Below are 12,894 nucleotides of genomic sequence, written 5' to 3'. Positions count from 1 at the left end.
CTGGCCTAAGGTCTCCTAGCCTAGTGGGGGAGGCCGATCGATAAATAAGTAAATTTAAAATGTGAGTTCTCTGCCTGAAGTAGAAACGTGCAGGGTGTTGTGGGACACAGAGGGTGTCACCAGACCCAATAGTAGGTGCCCAAGAAGGCAAATGAAGAGCAGATACAGAACCAAGGCCTCAGGTTCTGAAATGCCTGGCGAATGTCCCGGTGAGACGTGGAGTGGAGATCAGAAGGGGCAGTGTGTGTGGCTTTGGCTACTGCCCCAGGGCTGGGCTTCCTCCACACAGGGGTGGGCTCTGCGGCATCCGGACAAGGTCAGATTCAACTGATGGGAGCAAGCAAAGAGGGGTAGGGCATGGAGAGCAGCTTCCAGTTCAGGGAAAGGAAAACATTCTCCAAGGAAGCACCAGATTCCTGAATCGGGTCCAGCCCTTGTGGAAAAGATACAGTTTGGGCTGCAATTCAAGTAAACTTCTGAGGAGCTTCAAACGCTCGGACTTGGCAGTTCAACTCAAACGGCTGTCGCAAGCTCTTCCTATTCAACTGCCACTTCTAAGGCAAAGTCATTGTTTACAGCCTGGCGGAGTTGCAATACTGTCGAAAAAACAAACTTGTCGTGACAGTTGGGGTTTATAACCACCCTCGGACTTAAGCTAGAGGCGAATTTGAGGAGCTTCCAGCATGGCGGCCTGACAGCTTTCTGCGGGCCCCACGTGTCTCCCTGTGTGAGGCTGAGGGGAACCGGGGTCTCAGATTTGCTAGCGACTCCCTTTCAGTGAACACCACTCTCATCTGCCACGCCCTGAGGCCACCTGGAACTGCAGTGTCCCAGCTTTCCACCGCACTTCCGCAGAACCCAGCCCTGCGTGTGGTGCGTGCCCCGCCGCCCCTCCGCTCCTTCCGCCGCCTGGCACGGGTGGGCGGGACCCCGGGCGGGGGTGGGCGGGGCATCCGGGCGGGGCATCCGGGCGGGGGCGGGACCCCGGGCAGGGGTGGGCGGGCTCGCGCTCTGATACCTGCTGGCGGCTGGGGCGGGATCTGAGCTCAGCCGCTCGGGTCCGGGCGGCGCCGCCAGCATCGCAGGCAGGCGGGCGGGCGGGCGGGCGGACGCGCCGCTCTGTTTGGGAAACGAGCATCGTAGCCCCAGACGACGGAAGTGTACCTCTCTCAAGTGACTGAACTCTCGAGACTCAAATTTCGTCATCCACAAAATGAGGTTAATGATCCTTACATTTTAGAGCTGTTTGAAGATGAAAAGAAAGATGTGTGTAAATTACCTACGTGCCTAGCACTGGTAGGTTCTCTTCAGCCTTAGTTATTTTCCCACATTCAGTAGCTGCTGAGGGTCTACTAGTTTTCAGGCACTGGGGATGTAATGTAAAATAACCCCAAGAAACTCGTTGGCCGGTGGAGAAGACAGGTGAATGCGCCCTGGGGAGTGTGGTAACGGCAGGATTGCTGGGCGCTCCGGGAGCACCGAGAGAGGCCCCTAGGCAAGTTTCAGGGGAGCCTTCGGCAGGGGAAAACAAATCAGAAGGCGCTGGCCGGGCAGAAAGAGCTGAGGAGGGAGAAGAGGCTGTAGTTACATCAGAGATGGGATGAAAGCAAGGACAGAGGGAGGCCGACTGGAAAGGTGAAATTACAGGCCGGACCTTGAAGAACTCCCAAATTATAAAATTTTAGTGACTGTAGATTTTTATCTTCAAGCAAAGGGAAACCATTGAAGGTTTTAAGCAAGAGAGTTGCATGATCTGACTTGGATTTTAGAAAAATTCCTCTGAGTAAAGATCACATAGATGCAAAGTACAATTTAACTTCCAAGTTCCTCACCATTAGCAGCTTCATTTGAGGGTCAAATGAAGAATTCTTCTGCAGTGTGAAAAAAAGCTATTTGGAATTTTTCAAGTCAGGTAATCCTGAGTTCTCAGAAACAACTAGAAAGCATTTGTTCTTTCTCTACAAGTGGGATTGAGTTGGGTTTTAATATTCCTTCTATGAATCAGGCTTGGTTCCAAGGTAAATTTTATTACTAGGTTGGAAAAAAAATTAAACTTTTATATCTTCATTACCCAACTGCCTCTTGGTAAGCTTTCTTTCTCCCTCACCTCCACAGGCCTGGCTGCTGGGATCAAGAAGCTAGGAGGCAGTGAAAAGTGTTATCAGGCTTGCATAAGACCAACCCCTCCCTAAAGATGTTCTGGAGATCAAGCCAAATAAGGTGCAGTTGGGCAGGGTGGAGGCTTCAGGCTGAGGCTTGCAGGCTGGCTTGGGGGATTAGAAGCCCTGAACAGGTTAGAGGGGTTATTCCGCTCCCTGTGTTTCCTGGTAGGTGATATGTGAGTTGGTTATGTTTTTATTTCAGTGATTCGCCCCTGAACATTGCTTTTGAAACAGCAGTTTGCTGGATTAGCTAATAACCATGCTGCTGTCCTTGTTTAAACCCACGGAACAGTGATTTAATGTCAGGTTGCTCTGTGCAAGCTTCAGGTGCTCTCCACCTAGCCCTAGCCTTGTACCAGGAGGGTAAATGAGTGGGTCTGGGGAGGAGTTGTTTTCTCCTGAGAGATCCTCCAAGCGGGGGAGTTGTGAGAGAGTGAGTCTTGTCAACAGCAACTTTTTTTGTTTTTTTCCAGTTGATTATATGGGACACAGTGCAGATCTGGAATGTAGCCTTGAGCTGCTCCTAATTTGTCTTGCCATCTGGGATTCTTTCTTCCATTCTCTGAGGCTTAGTTTTGAGTTTGACTAAGTGCTGGAAGTTTCCTTCTGGCTCTAGAAGAGTTTGGGTCTTCTGAGTATTCAGTATCAAATCCCTATTAAAGCCATAGCGTGAAATTATAATCTAATGAACTCTTCTCCTCAAACACTCCTCTGGGTCTACATCTTTGCCTGTCAGCCAGTCTTTGTCATTGCAAATTGATTTCTAAGTGAAACCACAAATCTTGTCAAATATACAGGACTACATAAAATCAATGAAAGTAATGCTGGAGATGGCAAAGCCTTCGACAAACAAGATTTAGCCAGGTCAGAGTACCTAAAAACTGAAGGAAAAAATCAACAAGGATGGTAACAAGGTAAGTGCTTCAAAAGATAATTAGCAAAAGATTTAGTAGAGATCTTTGGGAAAAAGTGGTGAAGCTCATTCACATTCTTATAACAGTGATCATTGTGTAAAAGTCAAACATGATGATGAAGGATATCAGAAAGTGATGCCAATAAAATAGTAAATTCTTGATTTGGGGGGATTATAAACTAAGATAAAATATACTTACTTTTATAATTTCATTATGTTTTTCAAAATAAAATGCAATCAGACTTTTTTCTATGACATTTTGGTTCTCTGAGTCCATTTAAGATGGCCCAAATCTCCTGTATTAATTAATTTTCTACCTCGTTTCCAAAAGGATTTGAGATGTCTTGCATTCTGTGTTGAATATCAGTATGTTCTAAATTCTTTGCCACCAAAGGGATCCATTTCCTAATGCCTCTCTTATGGTCTTCATTTTTTAAATATATTTTGCCTACTAATTGGCACTTTTAAAGTAGGATTTTTTCCTATGTTAAATAAAATTTTGTATACTTGCTTCTGATTAGCACCACAGACAGTGGCTGTAATCATAGCTAAAACTCAGGGTGTCCCTCTGACCCCTAGTCATACTCAGTGTTGGACACCATGGGGTTAGGGAAGGGAGAGGGCTTCCGGGACTTGGTCAGGACATAGGATCCAAGCTGTGGAGAAGTGGGGAGGGTAAGACAGGAAACTCAGATGATAATATGGTCAATCAGCTGTGATTGGCCTATTGAATAAGTGGCGGACATTCTTAATTTATGCCCAGCCTGCATCAGTTCTGGTTTGGGAAGCAGTTCAGGTCTGAGTGCCAGCGAGGTCAACAGGGAACATGAGGGACAGTGAGAAAAATATCAGCTTTGAGTAGATGGGGAATTTAAGTTCAGGACTAACAGCAAATGTTTATTTTTTTTGTCTTACCTAGCATACTCAGGGGAAGCTGAATTTATAAATTTATGCCAGGCAAATTTTTTCTTTCATCTTTCTTTTCTGTCTAGACCTGCTTTCTCCTTTCCTATATCAGTGACTTGGGGAGGTATCCTGCATGGTAGTGATGAAACCAGCTTTGTTAGTAGAGTTAGTGGAAGTGTAAAGTCCTTTCCAACCCTACTGTTGTGTATTAAGTGACACAGGTAAGGAGAAAATTGTCAGTATAGCTTTAAAATATTTAAAAATAATTATAAATAGTAATAGTGACACATTTAAGAATACTTAGAGAACAGAAAAAAAAAATCACCTAGTAACTTCACCTCCTTAAACTACAATCAATATTATCATTCTGGTGTGTTTTCTTATTTTTTTATTTGTATGGTTTTTGCTTTACTATGTATTTTTGTATCATTTTCTCACTCATATCAAAAATATGTTTCCATGTTGTGATTTGGTCTTGATAACCATCTGTTTCAGAGGGCACACAATAATCTAGTGACTGAATGAATCATAGTTTTCTTACTTTATTATTGGACATTCAGGTGGCTTTAAACTTTTTGTTTTTGTCTTTTTAAGATATTGTTTTTATGAACTTTTAGAGCATATTGTTTCTTGTGGACTTAAAGTGAGTGGGAGAAAAAATAATTTCATTAATTCACTCACTCAACAAATACTAACTGAATATGACACTGTGTTAGGTACTGAGAATAAAAGACTTCAAGGAAAGGCACAGTTATTCTTTGGTCGTAGTGCAAGTAATTGCCAGATCAGTTTTAAACTTACCCTAACCAACTACAATGTCAGTATCCACACTTCTGAAAGCCAGCAGTCAGGTATAGGCTCCTTACAGTCACCACACTTTCACAGCTGAAGGTCAGCCACTCTCTATAATGCTCCACTTCTGAAAGTCTGCCAGTCCCTGAAGCTCACGCGTCCCAAAACTTTACATAAGATTAACTCCAAAAAATTTTGAAATGGTAACTATGTGAGATGATGGTTATGTTAATTACATGATTGTGGTGATGATTTCACAATGTATATGTACACCAAAACATCAAGTTGTGCACATTAAATATGCATAAATTTTTACTTGTCAATCAGACCTCAATAAAAAAAGGGAAAAAAAAGATTAGCTTTCTCATTTGTTTAGAGAGACACTGCACCACTCCCTCTTGCTTAGCAAGCCATAAATTCAGCTTTTTGTTTTGGTGTTTTGTTTTGCTTCCTTTCAATAGCAATATCAAACATAAAAATAAAAATATTCCTCTCCTTTAAAGACATTATGACTTAGAGATAACTCACCTACACACAAAAAACTATTATAACTGGGTATGCCACAAGAGAAATACTAAGAATCACATGCACTCAGAGGAGAGTCTTTCCTACTAGGAAGTTCAGAGAAAGCATCACAGAATGGCCCTGGAAGGAGGTATAAGTTGCTCATACCTAGGAATGAAAATATCACAGTAATAATCACAAACTGTGTTTTTCTGTTTTCATGTTGCATTGGTCTGCTCAGGCTGCCATAACAAAATGCCATGAAGTAGGTGGCTTAAACAATAAAAATCTATTTCCTCATAGTTCTGGAGGCTGGAAATCTGAGATCAGGATGCCAGCATGGTCAGTTTCTGGTTAGAGCTCTGTTCCTGGCTCGCAGAAAGCTGTCTTTTTGCTGTGTCCTCCCATGGTGGAAAGAGCATGCTCTCTGGTGCCTCTTATAAGGTTACTGATCATATTGGATGAGGCCCCTACCCTTGGAACCTTATTTAACCTGAATTAGTTCCTTGCAGTTCCTATCTCCAGATACAGTCACATTGCAGGGGTTAGTGCTTGAACATATGAATTTGGAGGAGGACAAAATTCAGTCCATAGCACATATGAATTTCAGAATGTCACTCAAATTACAAGACTGATAAATTATAGACTTGACAAAACTTAGCAAGTGAATTGAAATAGATTTAGGAGAGAAGAAGAGACAGAAGTTTGAGGGTAGGGTGTTTTACAGATTCCTAGATTTGATGACTGGTAGTAGATTAGTGAGGGCAGAAGAAGAAACAAGTTCGAAAAAAAGATAAAGAGTTGAACATGCGGATGCTTTACTTGTGGAAATTAAGATAGGCACTGACCTTGGAACAACATCTGCTGCAGTGGTCAGCCTCCTAGATGCCCCCAACAATTCTAACCTCTAGTATTCATGTCCAGTGTAGCTCCTTTCCACACTGTCCTATGTCACCAACAGGATATAGCAGAAATGATGGTGTGTGTCTTCCAAGGCCAGGTGTTAAAAGACATTGTGGCTTTTGCTTTGCTGCTTCTTGGATCACTCAGTTTGGGGAAAGCTGACTGCGATGCTGTGAGGACACACAGGCAGCTTTATGGAGAGCTCTACGTGGCAAAGGACTGAGGCCACCTGCCAACAACCAGCATCAGCCTGGCGGCAGGTAAATGAGTCATGCCACTCCTCCAGGCCCAGTCAAGCTTTCAGATGACCGTAGCCCCTGATACCATCTTGATAACAACTTCACAAGAGACCCTGAGGCAGGGTCACCCAGCTAAGCCACTCTCAGATGCCTGATTCATAGAAACTTAATGAGTTAAATATTTATTATTTTGGGCCACCTTTTGAGGGTAATTTGTTAACACAAGATAATACATCTGCTTTAGAGATAGAGTTTTAGGAGTCATTCCGCAGCAATCTAAAGAGGTAATAATACAGCATTGAGATTAAAAGCATGGGTTCTAGAACCAGACTGTCTGGGCGTAAATCATGTCTCTGCCATTCAACCTCTGGGCCTCTATTTTTCTTATTTGCAAAGCAAGAAAATAAAAATTGTACCTATCTCATTCTAAAAAAAGGATTAAGTGAGTTAATGCATATAAATTAATTAGAATAGTGCCTAGGACATAGTTCACATTCTTAGCCATTATCATTAGATGATGCCGCTTTGTATTATCATTTAAGTATCAATAGTACTGTAGTTACAGGCAAGCAACAGAATTGAAAGTTCTCTGGAAGAACATGGAGTAGTAAAAAGAAGCTGGCTGTATACATCAAAGCTGTAGCGCTTCGGTCGCTCCAAGTTTAGTTACTTCTAATTTCAAGGTCTAATGGACTTCCAGGATTTTTCAGGTGTTTCCACACCACCATTTTCCCTGCAACCCAAACCAGAACTCTGAACTTATCCTAAACCCTTTCCTATACCTGGTCCCTCATGTCCAATCCCTCAGTCCACTTACATTGATTAAGGCTCCAGTCAGTGCCAGTCACTGTTTCTAGAGGCCAGAACAGAGGCCAGAACAGTGAATAAGACAAAGTCTCTGCCCTAACACAACTCACATTCTGTCTCATTCTAGTGAGGGACACAGCCAATCTGCAAACAAGAATAGATTATACCGTCAGATAACAGTAAGTGCTGTACAGAAAAGTGAGGAAGGGTAAGGAGATGGAGAGGGGGAACGGCTTTAGGAAACCTAACCATGTCTGTTAACTTTATGTCCTAAGTCTCTACACCACATCCTTTCCTTCCCGCTGCCAGAATCAAGACCCTTCAGTATCCCTGTCTGGATTGTTCCACCTGTCTCACCACCTTAACTTTTCATGAATCACTAGATCTCTGTCTGATCACAATATATCCTGGCTCAAAGTACCTCAGTGGTTCCCTCTCCAGACAGAGAATAAAACTAAGCACTTACAAACTCTCAGCTGATAACCTTTCTTCCTGTTTCACTGAACAAACTGAAGCGACCAGAAGAGAGTTTTCATTCTCCAGTTGCACACATGCCTGAGTTCGTGTCCATATGCTCTGCCTGTCCCTGCATTTTTATGCATGAACTGTCCTCATTCCAGTCTAAAGCCATTATTTCCACTTATGCACTAGACCCCATCCTCTCAACCACTCAAGGGCATTGCTCTATCAATCTTCCCCTTTCTTTTCTACATCATCAACTTCCCCCTCTTTACTGGACCATTCTCATTATAAGCATATTATTTCCGGCACTATAAAAAACCCTGGTGACTCACTTCTCCCCTGGTTACAACCCCACTTCTCTTTAAAGAAGAACTACTTAAAGAGTTGTCCATGTTCATTGTCACTAAGTCCGCTCTTTCCATTCTTTCTTGAATCCATTCCAATCATGCTTTTGACCTCGAAACTGCTTTTGTGAAGGTTACCAGTGACCTCTGCGGTGCTAAATCTAGAGAACAGTTCCCAGTCCTCATGTTCATTGATTTATAAGCGTAGTTTGACACAAGTAATCAGACTCAACTCCTTGAAAGACTTTCTCTACTTGTTTCCAGACATTGCATAGTTTCCCATTTTCCTACTACCTCACTGGCTTCTTTTTCTCAATTTCCTTGTTTTTATCCCAAAGAAGATTGAGGGTCTGATGTACACGCAATCATTTGTTGATAACATTCAGTCTCATGGCCTTAAAACCCACCTGCCAGGATATGCTTGTATCTGCTAACTTCCTATCCCCAGCCCAGAACTCGCTCTTGAACTTGTACATCTAGCTGCTTTCCCAAGCTCCATCCTCCCTCCTTTATGTAATAGTAGATGACAGTGCCATCCTTCCAGATCTCAAACCAAAAACCTTGGAGTCAGTTTCTCTCTTTCACACCAAGCCCTCACAGTCTCCAAGCCCTTGCTCAAATGTCATCCTTTCTTTGAGTTCTTTCCAAGCTACTGTATTTTAAATTGCAACCTCCTTCTCTGATTTATTCTCCATAGCACTCCTCACAGTCTGACATGGAGCATTCACTAATTTGTGCCATTTTCCTAGGAATGAGATACTGCTTTGTTTGTTTGTTTGTTTTTGGTTTTATTAGATAAAGTTGTTTATTTATTTATTTATTGGCTGCATTGGGTCTTCGTTGCTGCATGCCGAGACCAGCTCGGCGACTCGAGGTGAGTGACGGGTGCCGCAAGCTTGAAGAAAACACAGACACAGACTGAAGAGAAAGATGGGACCGGGGGACTCAAGACCTCTAGGATCAAGAGCCTTGCTGATTCATCCCATGTTGCTTTTATTTGTTTCTTGGCTAACACTTCCCAGGTTAATCCCATAAACAATCAAAGGCTTCACATGACTGGGGCAATGATCTTTGCCTCCTGGGCCCGATTTGAGCAGGTGTGGATCTGAGCTGGGCATGGAGAGCAAAACAGCCCTGGGGGCAGGAGACCTCTCTCAGATATTAGGGGTCTGTGCCCCACCCCTGTTGGCCCCTCTGCGACTGTGCCTGTCTTAGGTTGTTCCTCCCCTGAGGAATCTTACCTGTCTTTGGCTAACCAGTCATCCTCCAGGGCCAAACAGGGTGATATGAGGAAGGGTAGGTGTGCAAGTGAGAAAGGGGCTGCGCCCCCAGAGAGGGCCAATCCTCTGCCTATGCCCCCATAGTCTCCATGCCCCGCATCCTCAGCTCCTCCACTGCTCAAGCAGGACATTCTGAATCCCATCGCTCGGCCCACATACTTTAACATTTTCAAGGTTTCAGAAAGACTCCTGAATGTCTTCCCACAGCTGCACATGGGCTTTCTCTAGTTGTGGCAAGTGGGGGCTACTCTTTGTTGTGGTGCATGGGCTCCTCATTGTGGCGGCTTCTCCTGTTGTGAAGCATGGGCTCTAGGCACGTGGGCTTCAGTGGTTGTTGCACAAGGGCTCAATAGTTGTGGCTCACGGGCTCTAGAATGCAGGCTCAGTAGTTATGGAGCACGGGCTTAGTTGCTCCACGGCATGTGGAATCTTCCTGGAGCAGGGATTGAACCCGTGTCCCCTGCACTGGCAGGCGATTCTTAACTACTGCGCCACCTAAGAAGTCCCGAGATACTGTTTTTGACTTAGAATCTTGGCTGGGAGTGAAGAGAGGGCAGTTTTAGGGGCTTCTGCTAGGCTTTCCCCACTAAGATAATTCTTACCTCCCAGGCCAAGGACCCAATATGGGTTTTGCCAAGTGTGTCTATTCCAGTAATACATTTGGGGACTAGGGAAGTGGGCATGGGGGTGGGTCTGCAGAGCCAGTGGACCCACTGTGAGTTGAACTCCCTTCTTATTTCATCCCCATATGCCTCCCTCTGCAAGGGGGTCCATTCTATTGCTTCAGGTCTCTGAGTATCAGTTTCAAATCAGACCCACTGTCCAACGGTTCTTAAAATATGTGTTTATTGCCTTTCCCTGGTGTGCAGCTACTGGTTTCTTGGGCTGGGGCAATCGCTTCATGTTCCCTAGTATGTTAGGGCACTTCCTCCCATGGATCTGCACTCATTTTTAGTTAGTAGTTTCCAAGTTGGAAAACTGGTTTAGGTTCAGAAACTTAGCAAATTGTGACATTTAAAAAATATATTTTATGTATGTATGTATGTGTGTGTTGGCTGCATTGGGTCTTTGTTGCTGCGCAAGGGCTTTCTCTAGTTGTGGCGAGCAGGGGCTATTCTTCGTTGTGATGCATGGGCTTCTCATTGCGGTGGCTTCTCTTTCTGTGGGGCATGGGCTCTAGGCACACAGGCTCAGTAGTTGTGGCACACGGGCTTAGTTGCTCTGTGGCATGTGGGATCTTGCTGGACCAGGGATCGAAACCGTATCCCCTGCATTGGCAGGCGGATTCTCAACCACTGCGCCACCAGGGAAATCCTGTGACTTTTTATTGAGCTAACTATTTTCATCCTCCTGTTTATCCATCCTTGATTTCTTTTTCTCCTTTTTAAATAACTTTACTGAGATATAATCCACATAGCATACAACTCACCTGTTTAAAATGTACAGCTTAATGGTTTTTAGTGTATTTACAGATATGTGCAACTGTCTCCGCAATTTTGGAGCATTTCCCTCACCTCAAAAGGAAACCCTGTGCCCTTTAAGGGATCACTGCCTTATCTCCCCCCACCTGCCCCAGTCCTGAGCAATCACTAATCTACTTTCTATATCTATATATTTGCCTATTCTGGACACTTCATGTAAACTAAATCATACAATACGTGTGGCCTACTGTGTCTGGCTTCTCTTGAAGAAGAAAATTAGAAACTTGCACTCAGGTAAAAATAACTCCATGCTCATTCTGCTTTTGTAAAATATGCTTGCTGTGCCAAAAAGGAAAAACAAAAACAGGATGACCTAGCCATCAAATGTAACCATAGGATGTTTTGCTAAATATGGAATGTTCTGCACCTGCTCTTGTAAGTTTCTGTTTGGAAACTTCCGTGCTCTGTAAACCAAGTAACCAATCTACCCATGCTAACTGTAAACATGTGCACAGACCCCTATAAAAGTAAAGCTCACCCTGAGCTTGGGGCCCAGAACTTTGGAGTGTTAGCTGGTCTGGGGCCGCCAGCTTAATAAACCTGAGTTCTCCAGTCCTCCAAGTGTGGTGCTTGGTTTCTCGATGTACTGATTTCTGCAACACTCTCACTGAACCAAATGTTTTCAAGGTTCATTCATCTGTGTTGTAGCATGTATCCAAGCTTCATTCCTTTTTATGGCCAAATAATGTTCCATTGTATGGATATACCACATTTTGTTTATCCATTCACCAGTTGATGAACAATTTGAATAGTATTGCTATAAACATCCATGTGCAAGTTTTTATGTGGACATATATTTTCATTTCCATTCTTGGTTTCTTTTGATAATACAGATTGAATAATAGCCATGTTGTCCACCCATCTATTTTCCCACTAGGGAGGCTGTGTTCTATTAACTATCTCCATAATTCTCTGTGGATCAGGCTTCCCTGGCTGCCTCTCCAATCTTACTACTCATGACAATAATTGCATCCACCTGCCTTTTAACAGCTAAGCACTTCCACCTGGCCTCTGTTGTTTTTCAGGGTCCTAACATTCCCATGGCTGTTAGTGATCCTTATTATTCAATGACATCTCTCACCATCAGCCCTGGCCTAGAGAGAGGAGCCACTTTGACCTTTTTAGTGATGCTGGAGCCCCTCTCACCAGTGCATTCCTCAAGGTATCCTTTGGCTCTTCTATGGAACATGGTGTTCCAACGGGTGTTCCAGACTTACGTATTATATCCTCACCAGCATGCCCATTTCTCCGAGCCTTTTAATGCCTTCTTCCACTTTTTAGCATGTTTACTTCATTCAGTGTGGGCTTCTCTTTTTCCATGCATTTAGGAGCCATCCTAGTAGCATATCTGCAATACCTCCTGGGGTCTCTTCCAAGGTGTTAAACCCTATATTTTGATTCAAGCTGATAAACTCTAAACTTTTTTTTATCCATCCTTATGTTTCAGTCTCCTTAATTCAATCTCAAACCTAGTCTCCTGGCTCCTGCAAGTACATGCTCGCCAGGACCTGCAGCTTCTTTGTAACAGTTCCTTTGCTTCCTCATCAGCATGGCCCCATTGTAACCTGAGACTTAACCTAGTTCTTATCCTTGAAGTCAGAGATTAGGTGGGTATAGATCTGGGGGAGGGGGTAAGGGAGAAAGGGAAGAGCACAAGTTGTCTACATCGGGGAGACCTCTGCATTATCCTCAAGAAAATAGGGAGTGTAGCTCCTAATCGGATAGGTGGGTATTTTCTGCAGGCTAAGATTTGAGGAGTCTGGGGATTTGGGGGCCACCAACTCAGATGAATCCCATCCCATGTAAGGGATCTCGGCATAGCAGACCTGCCTCTTTTGGAGCTCAGTTCTTTTCAAGATTAAGTCCTGAGTCTGGTGGTTGGCTTTCTCTGCTTTCCCACTGCAGACAGTGAGAGCCTCTTTATGTACTACCAAGGAGGCCACATGGCTTTCACAGTAAGCTTTCAGCCACTCTTGGTCTTTTGTTTTCTTTTCCCAAAGCATCACTCCAGCCTAATAAGAGCTGCCCATAAGTTACTATTTCACTCCATATTTCTCAAACACCTGACACATCACACCTAGTGCTAATGCATATCCATCTA

At 43.8% G+C, this 12,894-nt stretch overlaps 1 long non-coding RNA gene across 3 annotated transcripts; it reads left to right on the top strand.

Moving 5' to 3' along the window:
* The first annotated feature begins 1,061 nt into the window (after positions 1–1,061).
* On the top strand, positions 1,062–11,342 carry LOC130829483 (uncharacterized). Of its 3 annotated transcripts, none has more exons than XR_009047540.1 (4): positions 1,062–1,218; positions 2,116–2,220; positions 2,960–3,076; positions 6,328–11,342. It is a non-coding gene; the product is annotated as an uncharacterized LOC130829483 (long non-coding RNA). The 3 variants fall into 3 exon arrangements; XR_009047538.1 differs by having other exon boundaries at positions 6,239–11,342; XR_009047539.1 differs by having other exon boundaries at positions 1,062–1,296; positions 6,239–11,342.
* Positions 11,343–12,894: the final 1,552 nt, after the last annotated feature.

Source organism: Hippopotamus amphibius, chromosome 9 (genome assembly GCF_030028045.1).
Source record: "Hippopotamus amphibius kiboko isolate mHipAmp2 chromosome 9, mHipAmp2.hap2, whole genome shotgun sequence".
NCBI classification, from domain to species: Eukaryota; Metazoa; Chordata; class Mammalia; order Artiodactyla; family Hippopotamidae; genus Hippopotamus; species Hippopotamus amphibius.
This window is presented reverse-complemented; position numbering and strand designations above follow the sequence as displayed.